This window comes from Pseudorasbora parva, chromosome 20 (assembly GCF_024679245.1).
Source record: "Pseudorasbora parva isolate DD20220531a chromosome 20, ASM2467924v1, whole genome shotgun sequence".
NCBI classification, from domain to species: Eukaryota; Metazoa; Chordata; class Actinopteri; order Cypriniformes; family Gobionidae; genus Pseudorasbora; species Pseudorasbora parva.
Genome location: NC_090191.1, coordinates 42,012,631 through 42,040,523, shown reverse-complemented (window position 1 = coordinate 42,040,523; position 27,893 = coordinate 42,012,631). Strand labels below are relative to the sequence as shown.

Sequence of the window (27,893 nt, the reverse complement as noted above, 5' to 3'; positions counted from 1 at the left end):
ACACTTGCGTTTCAGATCGTTAAAATAGGGCCCAATGTCAAATATGTTTTTTTGTTTGTAACCTTTTAAGACTTTATAAAGAGGTAAAAAAAATCTCTTGCTCTAATCAACTTTTTGTCGTAGAGCGTGCTGAGATGATCACGTGTCTCGAGATGTTTACTAGTGGATGATTTTCTCCTGGTATCTGTGTTTTTAGCAAAGTTGATGCCTGTTCATTAACAGCCACTGAGTCAGTCAATCTGTCAATCACTCCACAAACCTCACCGCTTCTTTTCTTTCAGTCTCGGGTGACTTCATACTGAGAAACAATCATCTCACTTCATTAGACAAACACAAACAACCCATCACTCCCGCAGGGATTGGGGAGAGGGAGAGGGAGGGGAGAGAGAGAGAGAGAGAGAGAGAGAGAGAGAGAGAGAGAGAGAGAGAGAGAGAGAGAGAGAGAGAGAGAGAGAGAGAGAGAGAGAGAGAGAGAGAGAGAGAGAGAGAGAGAGAGTGAGAGAGAGAGAGAGAGAGAGAGAGAGAAAGAGAGAGAGAGAGAGAGAGAGAGAGAGTGTGTGTGAGAGAGGGAGAGTGTGTGTGTGAGAGAGAGAGAGAGAGAGAGAGAGAGAGAGAGAGAGAGAGAGAGAGAGAGAGAGAGAGTGTGAATGAGTGAGAGAGAGAGAGAGAGAGAGAGAGTGTGAATGAGTGAGAGAGAGAGAGAGAGAGAGAGAGAGAGAGAGAGAGAGAGAGTGTGTGAATGAGTGAGAGAGAGAGAGAGAGAGAGAGAGAGAGAGAGAGAGAGAGAGAGAGAGAGAGAGAGAGAGTGTGTGTGAGAGACGAAAGCATCTGATCATGTCCAGATATCAATATTCACCAGCTCCGCCTGCTTGCAACACTTTGTACTTTGCAACAGGGTGAGTCAATCGCGTGGTGCATGCTGGGAAAAGCAGTCTCACAGATTAACTGATCATTATTTTCAAGCAGAAGCAGTCTATCTATCGCTCTCGGGGGAGAATGCAGCCAATCAGAGGCTTGCAGAGTCTGGATCAGGCATTTAGACACTATGAAAACACACATAATGACTTTCAGCAAATGGACGATTGGCTCCAAATGACCCGCAGCCTTCACAACAAACAGCATTAGTTCTGCTGGACCGGCATCCGTCCATCTGTCAAAATATCAATCTAAAAAGATCACAGTGGACACAGATCTACACCGCGAGGAACATAAACGCAAGAAAACTTCCATATTGATGCAAAGTCTTAGGTTAACTTCACTTGTATAATAGTGGCAGGAAAAATGGGTTCTTCTTACTCATCAAAAAAGTCTGTCAACGTCCATAAGCAAGTGCGAGTTTAATCCAACACAAAAAATACAAAAATGTACAAAACCCTGTTGTTATATCACATATCAGTATTTTAAGAGTGTGTGTTAGTACCTTAAAGGCTCATATCAGTACTTTAAGAGTGTGTATTAGTACCTTAAAGGCTCATATCAGTACTTTAAGAGTGTGTGTTAGTACCTTAAAGGCTCATATCAGTACTTTAAGAGTGTGTGTTAGTACCTTAAAGGTTCATATCAGTACTTTAAGAGTGTGTGTTAGTACCTTAAAGGCTCATATCAGTACTTTAAGAGTGTGTGTTAGTACCTTAAAGGCTCATATCAGTACTTTAAGAGTGTGTATTAGTACCTTAAAGGCTCATATCAGTACTTTAAGAGTGTGTGTTAGTACCTTAAAGGCTCATATCAGTACTTTAAGAGTGTGTATTAGTACCTTAAAGGCTCATAACAGTACTTTAAGAGTGTGTATTAGTACCTTAAAGGCTCATATCAGTACTTTAAGAGTGTGTGTTAGTACCTTAAGGTTCATATCAGTACTTTAAGAGTGTGTGTTAGTACCTTAAAGGCTCATATCAGTACTTTAAGAGTGTGTGTTAGTACCTTAAAGGCTCATATCAGTACTTTAAGAGTGTGTATTAGTACCTTAAAGGCTCATATCAGTACTTTAAGAGTGTGTGTTAGTACCTTAAAGGCTCATATCAGTACTTTAAGAGTGTGTGTTAGTACCTTAAAGGCTCATATCAGTACTTTAAGAGTGTGTATTAGTACCTTAAAGGCTCATATCAGTACTTTAAGAGTGTGTGTTAGTACCTTAAAGGCTCATATCAGTACTTTAAGAGTGTGTATTAGTACCTTAAAGGCTCATATCAGTACTTTAAGAGTGTGTATTAGTACCTTAAAGGCTCATATCAGTACTTTAAGAGTGCGTGTTAGTACCTTAAAGGCTCATATCAGTACTTTAAGAGTGTGTGTTAGTACCTTAAAGGCTCATAACAGTACTTTAAGAGTGTGTGTTAGTACCTTAAAGGCTCATATCAGTACTTTAAGAGTGTGTGTTAGTACCTTAAAGGCTCATATAAGTACTTTAAGAGTGTGTATTAGTACCTTAAAGGCTCATATCAGTACTTTAAGAGTGTGTGTTAGTACCTTAAAGGCTCATATAAGTACTTTAAGAGTGTGTGTTAGTACCTTAAAGGCTCATATCAGTACTTTAAGAGTGTGTGTTAGTACCTTAAAGGCTCATATCAGTACTTTAAGAGTGTGTATTAGTACCTTAAAGGCTCATATCAGTACTTTAAGAGTGTGTGTTAGTACCTTAAAGGCTCATATCAGTACTTTAAGAGTGTGTGTTAGTACCTTAAAGGCTCATATCAGTACTTTAAGAGTGTGTGTTAGTACCTTAAAGGCTCATATCAGTACTTTAAGTACTTTAAAAACATTTATCTTCATAACTTCTAAGGAAATAAAAAGTTTATCCCTCAGAAAAATTATCTTTCCTCTCAACATTATCGTGCGTGTGAGCGGGTGCGCGGTCAGTGGTGAAGGCGCGCGCTGTGTATCACGTCATATAAGGACACACACTGCAATGTATTTGGGTCAGGTCGTTTACATGGTTACATTTTTCATTTTAACGGTTCAAGTAGCTCGTCTGTTTGATCGGACCCCACGGGCCAGCCTTCGCTCCCCACGGTCATCAATGAGCCTTGGCCGCCCATGACCCTGTGGCCGGTTCTCCACTGTTCCTCTTGGAGCACTTTTGATAGATACTGACCACTGCAGACCGGGAACAGCCCACAAGAGCTGCAGTTTTGGAGATGCTCTGACCCAGTCGTCTAGCCGTCACAATCTGGCCCTTGTCGAGCCATGAACGCTTTGTGTAGTCAGCTGATCGATAGGAATTAAGTATGTGAAATCTCATTACATGAAAATGGATGAATTATATCTGTTTATTAAAATATATGGTTTACTAACTACACAGGAAGAAGCTGTCCCATATGAGACTCAAAGTCACAGTTCATTTTCGTGGCTCGACTCGTCGAGACTGTTTTCCAAGATGGCTGCCGTCTTTATAAAGTATCTTCTTATTAAACTGTTTGTACTCTTACAAAGTTCTCAATGCTTCGGTCTGCATGTAGGGACCCTCATTATGCTGCCGTGTTAGTGTGAGGCTATTTTGAGCCTTGTTAGTGGTATTAACTAGCCATTTAATTTCACTACTCTGTGCCCCATAGACAAGCGCTATAAGCTAATCTGTTTTTAGACATAAAACTCTTTACATCCGATTTCATGAAAACGCATCCCAGAGAACGATCTACTCGCTAACCATCTGTTAATTACCCCTAGGGTCATTTCTCACCGGAGTTGTCCTTTAAGGGAAAAACTTGAGGTGTTTTATGCAACCGGGCACAAATCCTCATGAGAATGATTAGTGAAGGGTCATGTGACGCTGAAGACTGGAGTAAATTCAGCTTTGATTGCAGGATATAAATTACACTTTACTATAAATTCACATAGAAAACAGCTGATTCAAATTATAATAATATTTAATCATTTTACTGTATTTTTGATCAAATAAACGCAGCCTTGCTGAGCAGAAGAGACTCTTTCAAAAGACTCAAAATACTTTTATACTCAAAACTTGTGTAACAGTGCTTGTTTCGTAACACAGTCAGTTACATCATCACTCGGTCAATCAAGTCAATGGAATCGTGTGTCAGTTCAGAAAGCCGTCCGTATATATATTTGCCACCCGAGCACCAGGGAGCAGCGAGTGTGTATGTGTGTGTGTTTCCATGGAACATCCTTCTGAGAATCTGAACTTTCTCTCTGTGTGTGTGTGTGTGTGTGTGTGTGAGTGAGTGAGTGAGTAAGTGAGTGTGTGTGTGTGTGTGTGTGTGTGTGTGTGTGTGTGTGTGTGTGTGTGTGTGTGTGTGTGTGTGTGTGAGTGTGTGTTCCTCACACAAGCAGGGCTGTTATTCTCCGTAGGCCTCCTCCTGCACCTTAGCGACCCAATGTATGAGAAAGCGGCCTCAAGCTGCTCGAATGAAAAGGGGGAATCGAAAAGAAGAGAGAGACATCGTACACACACACACACCTCTAACTAACATGCCTTTGTGTGCGGATGTGTATATAACCACCAGTTCCCACACAGCCAACCAAACTCACAGGAGATTAATCTCCACTGACAACGTCGGCTGATCCCAGAGCAGTTGCTCCCCATCTTTTTCATTAGTGCCTCGCTATGTGCTGAACATAAAGATGTTACGGGTTAAGCGCCATAAACGGCATATTGCCATTACAATCCAGAATTATATCGACTTCGGGCACGTTCACACCAAGAACCATAAAGATAATTAGGCGCAAACACAGAATAATGAAGAAATGTCGTCTGTCGCTTTAAATGCCCTGATTCTGATTGGCTGTCAGAGTTTTTATTGGTTCTGAAAGTGATTTCAATTATATTGTTCCCCTGTGTCATTATTTTTGTGGTTGTAGTGTGGACTTGGCTATTCTTTTATACTTAAAATGAATTCTAAAACTAATTATTATAGCAATCTCCTTGGAGTGAACGGGCCATATTAATGCATCCTCCTACATTTTAAATCAAATTCTTTGCTTTTATTGTTCTTTTTTGCTTTTATTATACATTTTTAATGATCTTTTATTCTTTGCTTTCATTGTTATTTTTTATTATTGTGTGCTGTATGAATAACCATGGTCTTGCCCTGCCTTAAAGGTGCAGTGTGTAAGTTTTAGCGGCATCTAGTGGTGAGGTTGTGAATTGCACTCACGCTCACCCCTCTCTTTCTGAGCACAGAAAAGCTATGGTGGCTGACACAGGACAAATATGTCGTCGTCTGAGACAGCAGAGAGTGACTAGCGCTCTATAGAGAAGTTTGTCCCTTTAGGGCTACCGTAGAAACACGATGGCACAAAATGGCGGCTTCACTGTAAAGAGACCCGAGGTGTGTGTAGACAGAAACGGCTCTTTCTAAGGTAATAAAAACATTACGTTATAACTAATAACATACTTGTGTATATTATCTGTCATTAGCTCCTCATAAATACTCCACACTGCACTTTTAATGGTCACAGTAATGCACTGATTAGGGGCTCTTCGCACAGAATGCACTTTTTTATTCCTCTGCGCTACTTTTCCATTGTTTTTTAATGTAAATACATGCTAGTTGGACACCTTTAACCATTGCATGTCATTGCATTCGAAACACTTTTTCTGTTCCACTGATGTCGTTTTTAACAGCAAAAACATGTTTTGTGTGAACTGGTACTAACTTCTTTTAACTTGTGCAAAGTTTTCATGTGCAAGGTGTTGCAAACGATGCGAGCGCAATGGTAAAATGGACCGTATACCAGAGATGGGCAATCAAGTTAGTTGGGTCTTATCACACACACAGCTCCACGTTATTTAAATATCAAATGCACTGGCGCATCTGTTCACCCATCAGAGTGTGTGTGTGTGTGTGTGTTCCCCCATGGGCGTATGGTCTAAACCAGGTGTGTTCAGGAGCATTGTTGGTGTGTGTTGCTACTGTGAGGAACTGAAAACGACTGACCATTGACCAACACACACCTGCTCTAAAGACAATAGTGCAGTATTGGTGTGTTATTTAAAGGGTGTGTTAGTAATATGAGCCTATATATAACACACACACACTCTGATTATTACACACACATGCCAAATATTAAAAATAAAAGGATTCCTCTGTGGAGAAGCGTTCAGTCTTTCCGCTCGCATGTAAATAGCGAATCCGCCATGACACGAGCGCAACTGGCTTTTAAAGGGAAAGGGAGATGAGACTCTGATTGTTTTTTTGTACGTAACGCTCAAAACACACACACGACTCATTAAGAGATGAGGGACAACCCTTTTAGACCATACGTCAACCATTTTTTCCTACGTTAAACTAGCAAAAGTGTATTCGGACACGGCCAAAGTGCACCTGTGCCATGAGCTCTGATCGGTAAACAAGGGCCGTAAGACACATTGGGGGAAGCATTTAAATAATCCTAAGAATGCATAGTAAAAAAATCGAAGTAATCGAATCGCTTTGAATTTTAATGTGAATCATTGAATCGAAGTCTACCCAAAGATTCACAGCCCTACCGCCTAGCACGTTTACATAAGAAAAACTATGGAAAAGCAGCGCAGTGAGATGGAGCAACATGTCCTGTGCAGACGTCACAACTTGCATTAAAGGGTTAGTTCACCCAAAAATGAAATTTATGTCATTAACTCCTCCCCCTAATGTCGCTCCACACCCGTAAGTCCTCCGTTCATCTTCACACACAGTTTAAGATATTTTATATTTAGTGCGAGAGCGTATGCAAGTGTATGCACACTATACTGTCCATGTCCAGAAAGGGAATAAAAACATCATCACAGTAGTCCATATGAGACATCAGTGGGTTAATTAGAGTCTCTTGAAGCATCCAAAATACATTTGGGTCCAAAAATAACAAAAACTACGACTTTATTCAGCATTGGCTTCTCTTCCGCGTCTGTGTTCAATCCTCAAATAAAGATTCAAACGGTTGTGAATCAGCGAATTGATTCATGATTCGGTTCGCGTGTCATACTGCTGAAATCACGAGACATTGGCGATCAGAATCATGAATCAATTCGCTGATTCATAACCGTTTGAATCTTTATTTGAGGATTGAACACAAACCCGGAAGAGAAGACAATGCTGAATAAAGTCGTAGTTTTTGTTATTTTTGGACCCAAATGTATTTCTGATGCTTCAAGAGACTCTAATTAACCCACTGATGTCTCATATGGACTACTGTGATGATGTTTTTATTCCCTTTCTGGACATGGACAGTATAGTGTGCATACACTTGCATACGCTCTCGCACTAAATATAAAATATCTTAAACTGTGTGTGAAGATGAACGGAGGTCTTACGGGTGTGGAGCGACATTAGGGGGAGTTAATGACAGATATTTCATTTTTGGGTGAGCTAACTCTTTAAACCTGGCCTGAGACACACACACAGCTGGTGGCTGTTCAGTTGAGCAGGACTTGTTCTGATAGGTTAACTGATAACTATGGCAACAGCAGCGGCGTTGAGGCCCGATGCTCACAGGGTCGCACGGCATCGCTTATTCTCATTCCAGTCAGGAACGACCCACTTCACACACCACCCTGGGAAAAAAACGGCCTCTCAAACACACACACACACACACACACACACACGGCCTATACGTGTAAGTCTGAATGTACACTGACACGCACGCGGTGCTTTCAAAAGAAGGCAAAAGAAAACAGCAACATGTAAGCCGCTGAGATTTCCAGAGGTTTTCACCTGTCATAGCGAGAGAAGGGAGGAGCATGAGGTGTATGTTGATAAGGAGGAAGGTAAAATACTCCTCCTCTCTCTCTCTCTCTCTCTCTCTCTCTCTCTCTCTCTCTCTCTCTCTCTCTCTCTTCAATTCAATTCAAGAAGCTTTATTGGCATGACAAAAACATACATTTTGTATTGCCAAAGCATTAAGACAACATAAAGTGATCGTATTCAGAGATAATAAACAAAATATTTGATATTAATAAAATGATATTGACAAATAATAAACAAAATCTCTCTACATTATCTACATATGAACATAAATAATAATAATAATGGTAATAATAAAGAAAATAGAAGAAAATATTACAACACAATCTATCAATCAATCTATCTATCTATCTATCTATCTATCTATCTATCTATCTATCTATCTATCTATCTATCTATCTATCTATCTATCTATCTATCTATCTATCTATCTATCAATCTATCTATCTATCTATCTATCTATCTATCTATCTATCTATCTATCTATCTATCTATCTATCCCTCTCCCGCTCACCCCCCCCCTCTCTCTCCCCCTCTCCTGTCGTCCCAGAGGCGATGTACAGACACAGATGTGGGCCGGACAGATAAAGGTGGACCACAGCAAACCCGTTAAAATGCCTTTCTGCGGAAACGCTTTGAAGTTTAAACAGGAAATGCACGCTTTCCTGAATAACAATGTCATTTGCTTCATCCCATCCGAGGAAGAGAGAAAAAAACAAGAAGAACTTAGAAAGGTGGATCTCGTGGAACATGTACTATTTCACACCAAAAATCAAGAGACAAAGTTATTAAAATAAGATTTTGCAACAAAAGAAAATAAACATGTTATCGTTGAGATTTTTTGCATTTATGTTTTATTTGGATAACCCCAAATTAACACTAAGTGCATTTTTTATATTATATATTAAAGACAGCATTTAGTATTTAATATTTAAAGTTAAAAACTGAACTAAAAATCCAATAATACGGTAATCAACATTCAGAATAACGATAAACAAAGTTAAAGAATTTTAATGGCAATTAATTATATTTCCCAAAAAAGCATATATTTAAAAGCATATATCACATATATTTAAAATATATATATATAATATTTAATATTTTCTAATTTAAATTGTTTTTACAGTTTTTTACTGTAATACAAAAAATACAATATTATCAGTTTTTTAATTATGATATTAATATTTCCAAATAATCTGTCATTATTTTAATTCAAAAAGTATGTTGTATTTTATATATATATATATTTATAAACAATGTTTCAAATTAAAAATGTTATTAAAATACAAAACATTAACACAGTTTTTTACTGTATTAATATATTTCGTAATAAGAGAAATTAAAAATGTATTATTGCATTGATATTATTTTCAGATATTCCTAATTAACATATTTTTTATATTTTATATTAAAGGCAACATTTATTTACAGTTACTGTAATGCAAAAAAGTATATTGTATATATTTATATTTTATATAATTATGGATATTTTATATATTTATATAACAATATTTAATATTTCAAATTGAAAAAAATGAAGTATATTTGACTATAAATCTATTTTTACTGTAATACAAAAAAAATACAGTAATTAGATAAAGAAAATGCCTTTTTAGCATCACTGATTTTTTCGAATTATAACATTTTCATGGCAATTAATCATATTTCCAAATAATCTGTTATTACTGTAATTCAAAAAGTATATCACAATATATAATATTTCATATTTCAAATTGAAAATATTTTTTTTACTGTAATACAAAAATACATTACTGCAGTAGATAAAGAAAAAGCCTTTTGAATTATGACATTATTATTTCCAAATAATTTGTTGTTATTGTAATGCAACAATTATATTATATATAATATAAACAATATATTTAAAAAAAAAAATATATATATATATATATATATATATATATATATATTTACTGTAATACAAAATATACAATATTACAGAATCTAATGAGAATTAACATTCAGAATAAGGATAAGCTTCGTTTAATACTATAAAACACTTATTTTCTTAATGCAAAATATAATTTTATTTTGGTTTTGAGGCAAAATTTCATCTGATTCAATTAAATTCCAGTTTTTTTGTATAGCGCTTTCACAATATATATATAGACATATAGATATATAGTTTCAAATCAGCTTTATGGACACTGCATCCTAATACAATTTAGGAAGTATTGTTATCAGATGAATTAATGGCAATGATATACAGTATAATATAATATTTTACAGTATGTGCTTTGTTCACGTCATGTATTCAGCTAAACCGATTAAAACAAGGATAGTTTTAATCCAGATTTAGCCTATAACTTTTAGTCATTCTCTCCTCAAAAACTTGCATTATTTTTTATTCTGCCAACCACACTGCAAAAAATGCTTTTCTTCCTCAGTATTTTTGTCTTGTTTCTCGTCCAAACATCTAAAAATTCTTAAAGCAAGAAGTATTTACTAGACAAGCTAAAGTTATTGTCTTGTTTTGGGGAAAAATAACTCAAAATGAAGAGAGTTTTTGCTTAAAATAAGATAAATAATCTGCCAATGGGGTGAGAAAAATAATCTTAATTCAAACAGAAAACAAGATTATTTTTCTCACCCCATTGGCAATTAATCTTATTTTAAATCAAAAACTCTCTTCATTTTGAGTTATTTTTCCCCAAAACAATACAATAATTTTTACTTGTCTAGTAAATGTTTCTTAATGTAAGACTTTTTAGATATTTTGACTAGAAACAAGACAAAAATACTAAGCATTTTTTCAAACACGCGTTGACTTTAGAAAGAGATTTCTCGCCGGTTTAAACCCTGACAGCCGACTGACACCTTTAAGTCGCCCGAGCGCACGAAAAGGCCTCAAATGGCAGAAAAACAGCCGTTTATCTCCGGCTTTCATCCGCCGGCGTACTTCAGAAATAACAAGAGAGCGAGAGGGGGAGAGAGACGCGGGATCTGAGGTGGCGTGAAGCTTTTTTAAACAGAACAATCTCTTCTTGAGAACTTGTTTTGCTTCAGACGCGAGTCATGAATGCAGCCGCTCCGAGCATCAAGGGTTTAAAGTTACGTACCTGAAGTCTGAGGAATAGTTTGGTGTTTCTCTTCCTAATTCCACCTGTTTCTTCCCTCTTTGTTTTTCTTTTTAGCCTCCTCTCACTCTCTCTCTCTCTCTCTCTTTATCACTCTATTTCCACCAGAGCTGTGCTAATGGTATCTGTGAGAGCGACAGACTGACTGCATATGTGTGTGTGTGTGTGTGTGTGTGTGTGTGTGTGTGTGTGTGTGTGTGTTTGGAGGGAGGGATTGTTTGTGTTTTTCCTGTGAGCTGAAAGCCCAACTGACTCGTGATCACACACACTGCAAAAAATGCTTTTCTTACTTAGTATTTTTGTCTTGTTTCTAGTCCAAACATCTACAAATTCTTAAAACAAGAAGTATTTACTAGACAAGCAAAATTATTGTCTTGTTTTAGGAAAAAATAACTCAAAATGAAGAGAGTTTTTGGATAAAATAAGATAAATAATCTGCCAGTGGGGTGAGAAAAATAATCTTAAACCAACATTGGCAGATTATTTCACTTATTTTAAGTAAAAACTCTCTTCATGTTGAGTTATTTTCCCCCAAAACAAGACAATTACTTTAGCTTGTTTAGTAAATGTTTCTTAATGTAAGAATTTTTAGATATTTTGACTAGAAACAAGACAAAAATACTAAGTAAGAAGCATTTTCTGCAGAGCACTCATAAACACAAGGTCATTCCAGGGACGAGAAAAAGCGAGAGAAAGAGTCTGTCAGTCAGTCAGAGAGAAAGAAAGAAAGGATGAAAAGGAGACTATATTCTGTCTGGTGCGTGAAATTAAACTCCACCGTCTTTCACTCGATAAAGTTTCCCTCGACACACTAAAGCAACACCGAGGTAATAATGCGTTAATGCGCGAGACCGTCCGTAAAACAGCGAGAGATGTACACTCTTAGAAAAAAAGGTTATAAACACTCAGGCAGGCAAAACAGGCGAGAAGTGGCTTCCCAAGTTGAGACACTCGCACAATGTCTCCCTTCTATTAATGCACTTTAAAGGGTTAGTTCAGCCAAAATTGAAATGTCTGTCATTAACTCCTCTCCCTAATGTCGCTCCACACCCGTAAGACCTCCGTTCATCTTCACACACAGTTTAAGATATTTTATATTTAGTGCGAGAGCGTATGCAAGTGTATGCACACTATACTGTCCATGTCCAGAAAGGGAATAAAAACATCATCACAGTAGTCCATATGAGACATCAGTGGGTTAATTAGAGTCTCTTATTACACGGCTCTGTGAAATACTTGATTCTGATTGGTCAATCGCTCATTCCAGCGGTATGTTATTCCCAGATAACACCCGCTCATCCGGGTACTGCGAGTTATCTTGACCGGTTCTACTTCTGTGCTTAACGCTGGCGCCATCTTGTGGCTTAAACCGCCGTGAGTTACAATGGAAGACTTCACGGCGGGTTTCCTTTATAAAGTTTTTAATATGGATATTTTTCTGACACAAACGCATCGATTCGAATCAGAAGGCTCTATTAACCCCATCAGAGCCGTGTGGAGCACGTTATTTGACGGACAGCTGCATTTTTTATGGACTTCAAAAACAGCTCCAACTACTGCTGGGATTAACGTTAGCCTGGACTTTTTAAATATAACTCTGATTGTATTTGTCTGACAGAAGAATGTCATAAACACCTATAATGACCTGAGGGTGAGTAAATCAGAGGCTTGGTTTCATTTTTGGCTGAACTAACCCTTTCAGCATTCATTTACAACATTTAGCAGCAATAGATAAAGGCTTAAAGCAGTTTGGAACTGTTTTTCTTCGCGGAAGCTTTGCGTAAGAGCTAATAAAATATTTAATCTCAAGACAATATTTAGTGTCTAATTTATCTGAGACTAGTAGCCGTGTAATAAGCGGGATAATGTCCACCCAGCCGGTTGTTATCGCAGAACAAACCCCTTCAGAGTGATGCAAGACCTGATCCTGATCACTCTGTCGGGGTTTATTCTGCGATAACAACCGGCTGGGTGGACATTATCCCTTACTTGAAGCATCCAAAATACATTTGGGTCCAAAAATAACAAAAACTACGACTTTATTCAGCATTGGCTTCTCTTCTGGGTTTGTTTTCAATCCTCAAAGATTCGAACGGTTATGAATCAGCGAATTGATTCATGATTCGGATCGCGAGTCAAACTGCTGAAATCACGTGACATTGATTCGCTGATTCATAACCGTTTGAATCTTTATTTGAGGATTGAACACAAACCCGGAAGAGAAGCCAATGCTGAATAAAGTCGTAGTTTTTGTTATTTTTGGACCCAAATGTATTTTCGATGCTTCAAGAGACTCTAATTAACCCACTGATGTCTCATATGGACTACTGTGATGATGTTTTTATTCCCTTTCTGGACATGGACAGTATAGTGTGCATACACTTGCATATGCTCTCGCACTAAATATAAAATTGTGGCAAGTAGCGGGGCGATTCTATCTATCATCCATCCATCCATCCATCCATCCATCCATCGTTCTATCAAAAAGACGCGAGCTGAAGGTGGACGTTTGTAACATACTGAAAGACTTTTACCAGCTAAACCATCTTAACTATCAATCGGACGTCAGAAGGGCTGTAGTCGTTTGTGTGCGACAGGTTCCATCAGCAGTTTTGATCCATTCAGAGGCTTTCAGTTACACATCAAAAAAGATACAGCAGCTTTAAATCATTCAAACGTGTGTTCCCAGATGCAAAAAAACGTTTACTACAAAGTACAAACAAAACCCATAGGCCGGAGACATAATGTACACACACACACATGCACACACACAGATGTTAATGTTTAGCCAACATCATGTGAACAGAGAGTGTGTTGTTTGCCATTGGATTAGTTCGCTAATTAGACTCCAGCTGTAAAGATTAAAACATAAAAAGTATCGCTATCAGACGAGAAATTCCCAAACCTCAATGAAAGGATCGCAAAACAAAACATCTGTAATAAAGTCATCAGAACAGCTGAAAAATCCATCTGTGATCCCACCAAGAGAAACACACACACACACACACACACACACACACACACACACACACATACACACACACACATACACAGCGTAAGAAGACAATCTCTTCATTATGAAATATTAATACAGCCAGTCAGAGACAGGGATGCTCTCGACACCTGCAGTAAAACGCTTCTTCTTCCTTCTCTCATTTCCAGTTCATGAATATTACACATCTGTCTGCATCCCTTCGTCTCCCTCTTCTTTCTTTCTCTCTTTCTCTCTCTGTGTGCTTCTTCTCTTCCCGAGGAAACCCCAGAGTGCACGAGGTCGCGTCACACACACCTCTGATCTGAATGCGGCCTCTGTTATTTACCAGGAAGACGACCGCCGGCAGCCCTTTGAGTGTCTGATGAAACGAAAGGAAATCTCGAATTCATGACGCCACGTCCCACACACACACACACACACACACACACACACACACACACACACACACACACACACACACACACACACACACACACACACACACACACACACACACACACACACACACACAACAGCAACACTTTCTATCTCGGCACACATTCACATTAACCAACACTAACTCACTACACAAACATTGTCTGTCTGGTGATATCTATCTACCCACCTATCGTTCTATCTATCTATCCACCCATCATTCTATCTTTCATCCATCCATCCATCCATCCATCGTTCTGTCTATCATCCATCTATCATTCTATCTATCATCCATCCACCGTTCTATCTATCATCCATCCATCGTTCTATCCATCATCATTCTATCTATCATCCATTTCTTCCATCATTCTGTACATCATTGACCCATCATCCATCCATCCATAATTCTATCATCCACCCATCCATTGTTCTATCCATCATAAACCAATAATCGTTCTATCTATCTATCTATCTATCTATCTATCTATCTATCTATCTATCTATCTATCTATCTATCTATCTATCTATCTATCTATCTATCTATCTATCTATCTATCTATCTATCTATCTGTCTGTCTGTCTGTCTGTCTGTCTGTCTTTCTATCTATCTATCTATCTATCATCGTCTGTCTGTCTGTCTATCATCGTCTGTCTATCTATCTATCTATCTATCTATCTATCTATCTATCTATCTATCTATCTGTCTGTCTGTCTGTATATCTATCTGTCTATCATCGTCTATCTATCTATCTATCTATCTATCTATCTATCTATCTATCTATCTATCTATCTATCTATCTATCTATCTGTCTCTCTGTCTGTCTGTCTGTCTGTCTGTCTGTCTGTCTGTCTGTCTGTCTGTCTGTCTATCTATCTATCTATCTATCTATCTATCTATCTATCTATCGTCTGTCTGTCTATCTATCTATCTATCTATCTATCTATCGTCTGTCTATCTGTCTGTCTGTCTGTCTATCATCGTCTGTCTGTCTGTCTGTCTGTCTGTCTGTCTGTCTGTCTGTCTGTCTGTCTATCTATCTATCTATCTATCTATCTATCTGTCTGTCTGTCTGTCTATCTATCTATCTATCTATCATCGTCTGTCTGTCTGTCTATCATCGTCTGTCTATCTATCTATCTATCTATCTATCTATCTATCTATCTATCTATCTATCTATCTATCTATCTATCTATCTATCTGTCTATCTATCTATCTATCTATCTATCTATCTATCTATCTATCTATCTATCTATCGTCTGTCTGTCTGTCTGTCTGTCTGTCTATCTATCTATCTATCTATCGTCTGTCTATCTGTCTGTCTGTCTGTCTATCATCGTCTGTCTGTCTGTCTGTCTGTCTGTCTGTCTATCTATCTATCTATCTATCTGTCTGTCTATCATCGTCTGTCTGTCTGTCTATCTATCTGTCTGTCTGTCTGTCTATCATCGTCTATCTATCTATCTATCTATCTATCTATCTATCTATCTATCTATCTATCTATCTATCTATCTATCTATCTATCTATCTATCTATCTGTCTATCTATCATCGTCTGTCTCTCTATCTATCTGTCTGTCTGTCTGTCTGTCAATCATCGTCTATCTATCTATCTATCTATCTATCTATCTATCTATCTATCTATCTATCTATCTATCTATCTATCTATCTATCTGTCTGTCTGTCTGTCTGACTGTCTGTCTGTCTGTCTATCTATCTATCTATCTATCTATCTATCTATCTATCTATCTATCTATCTGTCTATCTATCTATCTGTCTGTCTGTCTATCATCGTCTGTCTGTCTATCTATCTGTCTGTCAATCATCGTCTATCTATCTATCTATCTATCTATCTATCTATCTATCTATCTATCTATCTATCTATCTATCTATCTATCTATCTATCTATCTATCTATCTATCTATCTGTCTATCTATCATCGTCTGTCTCTCTATCTATCTGTCTGTCTGTCTGTCTGTCAATCATCGTCTATCTATCTATCTATCTATCTATCTATCTATCTATCTATCTATCTATCTATCTATCTATCTATCTATCTATCTATCTGTCTATCTATCATCGTCTGTCTCTCTATCTATCTGTCTGTCTGTCTGTCTGTCAATCATCGTCTATCTATCTATCTATCTATCTATCTATCTATCTATCTATCTATCTATCTATCTATCTATCTATCTATCTATCTGTCTATCTATCTGTCTGTCTGTCTGTCTGTCTGTCTGTCTGTCTGTCTATCTAATTAGTCTAGCTGTAGATTATGTATTAATCCAGAATGAGTTTGAAATCTTATTGTAATTCCAGAACTTTTAATGTGACTGACCAAATCTGCTCTTTCTTTCTGGCATGTATTCACGAGTGTTTGTCTTTTTGAGTTCAACATATTATTAATGTCTTACATTTACGTTCCAGAGCTCAGAAAACATGAGCTAATAGTTTTGCATTATTCAGAACAATGGTTGTAACGATAAATTGCCTCATTTTCTCCCCGTCTAAGGTAATTTGCTTTTGGTTGTAAACATGTATCTGCTACCTGTTCCATCACACCGAGGTGCGATCATCCGCTGTGTCGTTCTTACAAAGAGCGACTAAGGAAACAACTCAACAATCAAATTAAGCTCCAGGTCGGATGTGCGTGCACACACACACACACACGCACACACACAGCTTGACTTCTCTTGTTGTTAAAAGTAACTTAGATAATGAAAGGAAGGGCAAAACCTTTCACAATGACATTTCATCCAAAAATCATTCTCCAAACTTTGAATCTTCATTCAGCCAAAAACAATCTGTAGACCGTCAAGCATGAACGATGCCAGATTTGGAATAATTGGAACATTGGAAAGAAGTGTGTGTGTGTGTGTGTGTGTGTGTGTGTGTGTGTGTGTGTGTGTGTGTGTGTGTGTGTGTGTGTGTGTGTGTGATTGAAAACCCCTCCAAGCGGTTCAAATATTAAAACCACAAGGCGGCTGTTGCTTTGCATATTTCACTGCATGTGCTCAAAAATCTGCTGTTTTCCACTGATCCAGAAAAACCAAGTCAAACTGAGTTTAAACGCTCTGTTGAAACACACACACACACACACACACACACACAGACAGACAGACACACACACACACACGACTCTCTTAAAGGACCATCCCTTAAACAGCATCAGTGACATGCTGTCGATCTTCACAGACAATAATTTCGACTGTACAAACGAGCACAAACAGTAGTTCACTTATAATAGAAGTCAAAGGGGAAAGTTGCCAGAGGGTTCAAAACCAGAAATGTGACGCTCATATTTTGGTTGAAGCACTGCCATGATTTAATAAATACAAACTTGTCTAAATCATCCTTCTTGAGGTGGGACTTCTGTTCTAGGAGGATGATGTAAGTCCTGTGTGTAGAGTTTCATGTAAACAGTGTTAAAGGGGGAGGGGGGGGGGGCACTCAGTTTCAGTCAATCTCATGTCAATCTTGAGTACATATAGAGTAGCATTGCATCCTTCATATCTCCGTAAAGTCTTTAGTTTTATTATATTTATAAAAGAAATATGGGCTGTACCGAGTCTTTCCGGAAAAAAACTGAGCGCCTGGAGGTGTATCGTGTGGGCGGAGCTAAAGAATGACGATCGCGAACAAAGCGGTGACGTCCTCAAGCGTGGAGAAACCCATCGCTATCTCAGCTAATACAGATAATGATCCACAATCAAATCTGAGGCTGAAATAAACTGAACAGGAGAAACAGCAGCAGCAGGACGTCCGTCTCTGTGGTATGGACTGTATTTAGTGGCCTGTCAACATTTGTGTGTGTTTACTCGCAGTTTATGAGGACATGATTCGGTTTATGGACTATTGTATGCGACTAAACCTTAGCAGTAGCAAGCAGAACGGTTTTGCACGTCAGACTAGTGTAACGTTATACAGAGAACAGCAATGGAGTCCGTTAGCGCATTTGACTGACGAAGCACGCGATCGTGTCGTTTACTGATGTTTACTCACGCGACGATAGCCGACAGCACAGACATCTGAAGCAGTTTAACTCACCGGCTGCTTCCAAAGCAGGACCGAACCTTTATCGCTGGGACCGCTCCGTCAAAAACACACTTCTTTGGTATGATTTGGTGAAGTCCTGACAGCAGTGACCGTGGAGATCCACTTTGCGACGCGACTGAAGCGATGTTGTGAAGCTTCCCGTCATTTCTGCGTTCAAATCGGTTCAAATGCAGCGCTGCCTTCCCAGAATGCTGTGCTGAAGCGTTGAAGTCGCTCGACGTCACCCATAGGAATAAAGTGGAGCGCGGCGCGGCAGAAGTGTTCACGGACGACTGGATCTGCAGCTGAGAGAGTGTGTATGGGCGTGCATTTCCTCTCTCGCTCTAGTCACGCACACACACCCTACCGGGAGAAGAGCCCGTACGGCCCATACAAGGACCTTCCGCTCTATTAACGTCAAGCCGACCCATACTCGAAAAACACTCTCCAAAACTTGTGAGAAACCGGAAGGAGTATTTTTGACACAGAAATACTCCATCAGACGTCCAACATTAGTTTCTGAAACTTTGTCTATGTTTAGGATGGGAATCCAAGTCTTTAACAGTGGAAAGCTCAGTATGCAGGAAACAGCATTTCACCGCCCCTTTAACAGCGAGCTATGATCACGTGTGTTATTTTAACACATTTTTATGTAGCTTCACTCTCTGTGCGCTGCAAAAAATGCTTTTCTTACTCAGTATTTTTGTCTTGTTTCTAGTCCAAACATCTAAAAATTCTTACATTAAGAAACATTTACTAGACAAGTACAAACTATTGTCTTGTTTTAGGGGAAAATAACTCAAAATGAAGAGAGTTTTTACCTAAAATAAGATAAATAATCTGCCAGTGGGGTGAGAAAATAATGTTTTTTTCTGTTTGAATTAAGATTATTTTTCTTACCCCATTGGCAGATTATTTATCTTATTTTAGGTAAAAACTCTCTTCATTTTGAGTTATTTTCCCCCAAAACAAGACAATAGTTTGTACTTGTCTAGTAAATACTTCTTGTTTTAAGAATTTTTAGATGTTTGGACTAGAAACAAGACAAAAATACTAAGTAAGAAAAGCATTTTTTGCAGTGCCATGAGGAGGAGAGCGGTCCTAATATCCCATTACTGAGCGGAGCAGCGTTTTTCTCCTGATCTCAGTATGAAATGTTATTAAACAGAGCCGGATTACACAGCAGACGAGTTTAATCTCTAATCTAACCTCAGCTCGGCCCACATAATCCTGCTTAATCTGCCCGGGATTACAGACAATAAAAACTGAAATCTCTTTAAACACTGCTTTAAACTTTGAGCACACTTCTCAGAGCTCGTTATGAATCGCATGCATTATTAATCAGAATATATTAGCTCTTATAAATTTAAATACTTAGATGCACACGGATTGTGCATTAATTTCCATGGCGACCCACAGCCTGACATTCGAACTCAATAACATGATCTTTCCTCCCAAATGAGTTCCTTAATGAGGAGGAGGAGGATTTCATTTAATCCCGTTATATATTAGCAAAGTCAACATAAAGTTGCTCTTTTATTTCATTAAAGCCGCAGGAATATTATTGCAGGAGAATGTTGTAGTCTCTCAATTATGTGAAACACTAAACTTGTTGCAAAGCAGATGACGCAGTGGTTCTCAAATGGGGTACTGAAAAAGTAGCATCCATGCAAAAATCTTTTAAAATAACTATTTAATAAATATTTCAGGAAAATATAAGTATAAGCTCATACATTTTATTTTATATTTGATTCTTACAAATATATTTTAAGATAGATATTTTATTTATTTTGAGCAATTTCTGATTTATTTAAAATTAAGTCAATGATTTCTTTTTGAGAGCAGATTACTACGTTACTATGATCCCAAAAGAGGACCCTTTATGTTGATTATTTTATGTGCACAAATCTTTATTTATAATTCAGTTATACTTTTACATAAAGTATATGTGTGTGTGTGTGTGTGTGTGTGTGTGTGTGTGTGTGTGTGTGTGTGTTGTGTATAATTATTATGTGTAATGTTTGTATATGCATATCGATTTATATATGGGATATAAGCTATTATATTTTTCTATGTATAATGCATTGAATGTCTATGTCTATATATATATTAGGGACGGGACTCGATTAAAAAATTAATCTAATTAATTAGAGGCTTTGTAATTAATTAATCAAAATTAATCGCATTTTAACTGCATATAAATATTTGAGCTGAGAACAGTGAGAAGTAATTTTTCACATGTATTTTTAGTATCCCATTGAATAATGACTGAATATATAAGCTTAATCAACAAAATATAGTTTATTTATTTCAGTCCAGCAGTGCAATGTTTGCCGTTAAGTATAGCAAAAGCATATTTGTGATATTTGAGGCTCGATGTGCTGCGGTGATACGCTAACTCCTTGTTGTATCGCTTACACACAACCATGCTCTTGTCGACGCTTCCATCCTTTCGTTTTTTAAAACAAAATTTCCCATCCACAGGGCCGAGCAGAGCGGTCTCATCAGCTTCATGTTCACTATGGTTTGTTGTTGTCGTGACTTGCGAGCGCTAGTTGGTGTTCCAGTATAATCGGTCAGTCGAAACTCATTCATTGAAAAACGTTCCGCAGTGCAAAAATAAGTGTGGTAAAAAAAAATAGTTTTGCGTAATTAATTTTAATTAACGCGTTAAAGTCCCGTAATTAATTAATCGTAATTAACGCGTTAAAGTCCCGTAATTAATTAATCGTAATTAACGTGTTAAAGTCCCGTAATTAATTAATCGTAATTAACGTGTTAAAGTCCCGTAATTAATTAATCGTAATTAACGTGTTAAAGTCCCGTAATTAATTAATCGTCATTAACGCGTTAAAGTCCCGTAATTAATTAATCGTAATTAACGCGTTAAAGTCCCGTAATTAATTAATCGTAATTAACGTGTTAAAGTCCCGTAATTAATTAATCGTAATTAACGTGTTAAAGTCCCGTAATTAATTAATCGTAATTAACGTGTTAAAGTCCCGTAATTAATTAATCAAAATTAATGCGTTAAAGTTCCGTAATTAATTAATCGTAATTAACGTGTTAAAGTCCCGTAATTAATTAATCGTAATTAACGTGTTAAAGTCCCGTAATTAATTAATCGTCATTAACACGTTAAAGTCCCGTAATTCACTAATCGTAATTAACGCGTTAAAGTCCCGTAATTAATTAATCGTCATTTACGTGTTAAAGTCCCGTAATTAATTAATCGTCATTTACGTGTTAAAGTCCCGTAATGAATTAATCGTAATTAACGTGTTAAAGTCCCGTAATTAATTAATCGTAATTAACGTGTTAAAGTCCCGTAATTAATTAATCGTAATTAACGTGTTAAAGTCTCGTAATTAATTAATCATCATTTACGTGTTAAAGTCCCGTAATGAATTAATCGTAATTAACGTGTTAAAGTCCCGTAATGAATTAATCGTAATTAACGTGTTAAAGTCCCGTAATTAATTAATCGTAATTAACGTGTTAAAGTCCCGTAATTAATTAATCGTCATTTACGTGTTAAAGTCCCGTAATGAATGAATCGTAATTAACGTGTTAAAGTCCCGTAATGAATGAATCGTAATTAACGTGTTAAAGTCCCGTAATTAATTAATCGTAATTAACGTGTTAAAGTCCCGTAATTAATTAATCGTAATTAACGTGTTAAAGTCCCGTAATTAATTAATCGTAATTAACGCGTTAAAGTCCCGTAATTAATTAATCGTAATTAACGTGTTAAAGTCCCGTAATTAATTAATCGTCATTAACGCGTTAAAGTCCCGTAATTAATTAATCGTAATTAATGCCTTAAAGTCCCGTAATTAATTAATCTTAATTACCGCGTTAAAGTCCCGTAATTAATTAATCTTAATTAACGTGTTAAAGTCCCGTAATTAATTAATCTTAATTACCGCGTTAAAGTCCCGTAATTAATTAATCTTAATTAACGTGTTAAAGTCCCGTAATTAATTAATCGTAATTAACCCGTTAAAGTCCCGTAATTAATTAATCGTAATTAACCCGTTAAAGTCCCGTAATTAATTAATCCTAATTAATGCCTTAAAGTCCCGTAATTAATTAATCGTAATTAATGCCTTAAAGTCCCGTAATTAATTAATCGTCATTAACGTGTTAAAGTCCCGTAATTAATTAATCTTAATTACCGCGTTAAAGTCCCGTAATTAATTAATCTTAATTAACATGTTAAAGTCCTGTAATTAATTAATCTTAATTACCGCGTTAAAGTCCCGTAATTAATTAATCTTAATTAACGCGTTAAAGTCCCGTAATTAATTAATCTTAATTAACGCGTTAAAGTCCCGAAATTAATTAATCAAAATTAACGCGTTAAAGTCCCGTAATTAATTAATCAAAATTAACGCGTTAAAGTCAAAATCCCGGCCCTAATATATATATATATATATATTTTTTTTTTTTTTATTATTATTATTATTTTGTTTTTTGTTGTTGCTGGAAATAAACAATAAATCAATCAATCAATCAATCAATCAATCAATCAAAAGTTAATTATTTCTTTATTTTTATTTTTTTGTTATATCTTTTTATTTCCAAGTAGTTCAAGAGAGACCACTACAAATGAGCAGTGTTTTGCAGATTTATGGAGTTTTACATGGTTAATTTTTATAGTTTTAAATGATAATATGGTCACTGTTTTCACCACATTGGTTTGAATCACTGCATTTTAGTGACGAGAAATATTTGCAATAAATTTAGTTATGGATTTTTATCATTTAAAATGTTCAAAATATTTTTTTTCTTCTTCAAATATTTGAATTTTGTATGTGTTTATCAAGTTTAATAAATCAGACACTGATGGCACACTGCTCTGTTTGAAGTCTTTTTTTTTTCTCCAACCAAAAATGCTTTGCGCTGGTTAGGGGGTACTTGGCTGAAAAAAGATTTTTACATGGGGTACATCCCTGAAAAAAGGTTGAGAACCACTGCGTTAAATCACACACGCGTGATTTGAGGAATCATGTAGAGCACACGTGAGGGATGTTAGGTTCATTTCAAACCTTTCTATCGAATGCATTGACATTGTGGTGCTGTATCGCTTTTCTTACTTAGTATTTTTGTCTTGTTTCTAGTCCAAACATCAAAAAAATCTTAAAACAAGAAGTATTTACTAGACAAGCAAAAGTAATTGTCTTGTTTTGGGGGAAAATAACTCAAAATGAAGAGAGTTTTTGCTTAAAATAAGATAAATAATCTGCCAATGGAGTGAGAAAAATAACCTTGTTTTCTGTTTGAATTAAGATTATTTTTCTCACCCCATTGGAAGATTATTTATCTTATTTTAAGCAAAAACTCTCTTTATTTTGAGCCGAAATTAAGACAATAATTTTTACTTGTCTAGTAAATGTTTCTTAATGTAAGAATTTTTAGATATTTTGACTAGAAACAAGACAAAAATACTAAGTAAGAAAAGCATTTTTTTGCAGTGTATGCATTCTCATTTACTCTTATGAGAGACGATGGATGTTTTTAGCCTTCTTTTATTAAGTTCACCTTCATGCGGCATGAGATATATGATCATGGATTCAAGGAAAAGCTGCACCACAAACTCGATAAAGTGCAACCTTCACTAGCCACAAACACGAGCCAAAGCATTCACCCGTACATACATCATTGCTTATCACAATCAAACGCCGTGTATCGAGCCGGATCCGATCAATGAGTGCTTGCTGGACAAGCTTTCCCATTGAACCACCTCCCATCCTCGCTCATATATTATGGAGGGAATCGCAGAGATGATTTTCTTCCTGTCAAATCTATTAAGACGAATAAAGACACATTACTCATGACGGCCCGAGGAGGATATTAACTAACACTTCTTACTCGCTTTCTAATCTCCTGAATAATAAAACCATGTTACATCATGTGGGAAGTGGATTATAAACACTTGTCGTTCTGTAATCACTGCGTCTTAAACCGCTACATATTGGCTCAAAAATAATCTGTGTCATATGATATTTCTCTCCCCAGTGTCAACAAACATTGCAAAATTAAACTAATATGCGAGGAAAGTGCCAGTAATAGGGCGAATCCAACAAAACTGTCAAAAAAATGGGTCATATTTCACACCAAAATCAAATATATATGCAGCTTTTCCTCATCAGCCTCTTGTTCAATATATGTGTGTGTGTGTGTGTGTGTGTGTGTGTGTGTGTGTGTGTGTGTGTGTGTGTGTGTGTGTGTGTGTGTGTGTGTGTGTGTGTGTGTGTGAGAGAGAATTTAATGCATGATAGTTCACAATAATCGTGATTATTATTTTAATTATAATTATTATAAATTATCATGCATTACATTCTCACACACACACCCGGTCTGCAGTGGTCAGTGTCTATCAAAAGTGCTCCAAGGAAGGAACAGTGGAGAACCGGCCACAGGGTCATGGGCGGCCAAGGCTCATTGATGGAGGCCCCACCTCGCAAATTACAGGACTCAAAGGATCTGCTGCTAACATCTTGGTGCCAGATACCACAGCACACCTTCAAGTGGAGTGGTCTAGTGGAGTCCATGCCTCGACGGGTCAGCGAAAGGGGGACCAACAAGGTGGACATAATGTTATATACTCCCTATCAGTGTGTGTGTGTGTGTGTGTGTGTGTGTGTGTGTATAATTATAATGGGTAAAATTCACAAAAAATGTAGTATTTAAAATGCCATATTTTTGAATTTAATGCATTTAATTAACAATAAAAATAATAATTTGTGACCGGCCTAAATAATAACGGGAATGTGTGTGTGTGTGTGTGTGGGTTTGGGGGTGTGTGCTTAATTTATAATATGAATAATAGAGTTCATTTTCTTTATGCAAATCATAGTTTTTAAATTTTCTTTATATTTCTCTTCTTTTTAGGGGTGAAACATGACCCAGCATTTCCTAAAGAGATGCAACCAATATCTTAAATGACTTACAGAGAGGAGTAAATAGGTTTGGGGAGTTTTTAAACCACTCGCTTTATAAGATGAGAGATGAACCTGATCTACAGAGAGAACGAGTCTGGTCTACGGAGAGAAATATGAGACATTTGTGTAACTTTAATAAAGTTCCCCTGACCCGCTGTGCTCGCTGTAATTGCTAGATGAGGCGTTCCTGCTTTGCATCCCAGCGGATCGTGTCTATATCAGCCCACGCTCGGGGAAACGGCGGCCGTCTGGTTACCTGAGCAACGAATTCCTGCCGTCCCTTCATTCATCACCATACACTGCAGTGAGATTCTCAAACACACACAGTTTACCCAGCGATCTTCACACACACACACACACACACACACACACACACACACACACACACACACACACACACACACACACACACACACACTACCTAAACCTACCTTTCACAGGAAACATTCTGCATTTTTACTTTCTCAAAAAAAAACTCATCCTGTATGATTTACAAGCCTTTTGAAAAGTGGGGACCGCTGGCTGGTGATCTCAGGTTTTACTATCCTTATGGTCCCCACAACGTAATATAAACGTAAGACACCCCCCCCCACACACACATGATGATTGTAAGATTTTTATACCGTACAAACCGTATATTTTCTATCCCCCTACAATGCCCCTGCCCCTAAACCTACCCATCACACACACGCACTGCCTCTACCCCTAAACCTACCAATCACACACACACACACACACACACACACACACACACACACACACTGCCTCTACCCCTAAACCTACCCATCACACACACACACACACACACACACACGCACTGCCTCTACCCCTAAACCTACCCATCACACACACACACACGCACTGCCTCTACCCCTAAACCTACCCATCACACACACACACACACACACACACACACGCACTGCCTCTACCCCTAAACCTACCCATCACACACACACACACACACACACACATGCACTGCCTCTACCCCTAAACCTACCCATCACACACACGCACACACACACGCACTGCCTCTACCCCAAAACTTACCCATCACACACACACACACTTACCCATCACACACACACACACACACACACACACACACACACACACACACACGCACTGCCTCTACCCCTAAACCTACCCATCACACACACACACGAACACACACACACTGCCTCTACCCCAAAACTTACCCATCACACACACACACACACACACACACGCACTGCCTCTACCCCTAAACCTACCCATCACACACACACACGAACACACACATGCGGCCTCTACCCCTAAATTTACCCATCACACATACACACAGACACACACACGAACACACACACGCTGCCTCTACCCCTAAACTAACCCATCACACACACACACACACACACACACACACACACTGCCTCTACCCCTAAACCTACCCATCACACACACACATGAACACACACACGCTGCCTCTACCCCTAAACTTACCCATCACACACACACAGACACACAGACACACACACACACAAACACACACACGCTGCCTCTACCCCTAAATTTACCCATCACACACACACATGAACACACACACGCTGCCTCTACCCCTAAACTTACCCATCACACACACACACACACACACATGAACACACACACGCTGCCTCTACCCCTAAATTTACCCATCACACACACACAGACACAGACACACAGACACACAGACACACACACACACACACACACACACACACAAACACACACACGCTGCCTCTACCTCTAAACTTACCCATCACACACACACACACACACACACACACACACACATTCTAGAGCTCTCTGTTCTCGTCTGCAGACTGCCACTGGATGAACAGAAAAGGTTAACGCGGCCCTTAAATGTATTCTGGGAGCTTACCTTGACTCCAGCAAAGCAATTTAAGTCTAACGCCGAGCTCCATTTGACTCTGAAAGTCGTGCATTAGTGGTCAAAAGTTTGGAATAATTCAACTTTTGAATGTTTTTGAAAGTCTCTTCTGCTCTCCAAGGCTGTGTTCATTTGATCAAAAATACAGTAAAAATAGTGAGATATTATTCCAGTGTAAATCAGCTGTTTTCTATGTGAATATATGGTCAAATGTAATTTATATCCTGTGATCAAAGCTGAATTTTCAGCTCCAGTCTTCAGAGTCACATGACCCTTCAGAAATCATTCTATGAGGATTTTCGGCTTTAAAAAACGAACAATGTTGAAAAACGGCTTCATATTGGATTTTTTTGATGATTAGAAAGTTCAAAAGGACAGCATTTATTTGAAATAGAAATCTTTTGTAGCATATAAATGTCTTTACTGTCACGTTTGATACATTTTAATGTATCCTTGCTGATTAAAAAAATATTTTAAATTAATTTCTGTGCCCAAACTTTTGAATGGAAGTGTGTATTAAAGTGCCATTTATTCCTTATGTGGCTTGTTAAAGAGAGTTGTGTTATTACTTTTCTAAGATGTGAGTCAAAAGATTTTTCAAAAAAATCTCTCGAGTTACATCTAGAGACACGTAAGGACCCTTTTCATTGGAGCCTGTAAGCAATTTTCTTCAGAAAAAGTGTTTTTTTCAGTTCTGTTTGGTGCTGCCAGTGGCACAGAAATCGCTTAGAGCAGCTTTAGGTATAATTGCACATGTATGTGTTTGTGCATGTGTGTTTTTGTGTCCGTTCTGATGCTGAAATTCATCACTCTGTACCTGATTGTGTG

General features: G+C 37.6%; 1 protein-coding gene across 1 annotated transcript in view; it reads right to left on the bottom strand.

Annotated features, from left to right (window-relative positions):
• The window catches only part of ptn (pleiotrophin), a 51,761-nt gene extending 40,831 nt beyond the window's left edge, over positions 1 to 10,930 (bottom strand). The window contains exon 1 of the mRNA XM_067428280.1: positions 10,757 to 10,930. The gene's annotated coding sequence lies outside the window, so the exon portion shown is untranslated. The remainder of the gene's footprint in view (positions 1 to 10,756) is intronic.
• Between the last annotated feature and the right edge of the window lie 16,963 nt (positions 10,931 to 27,893).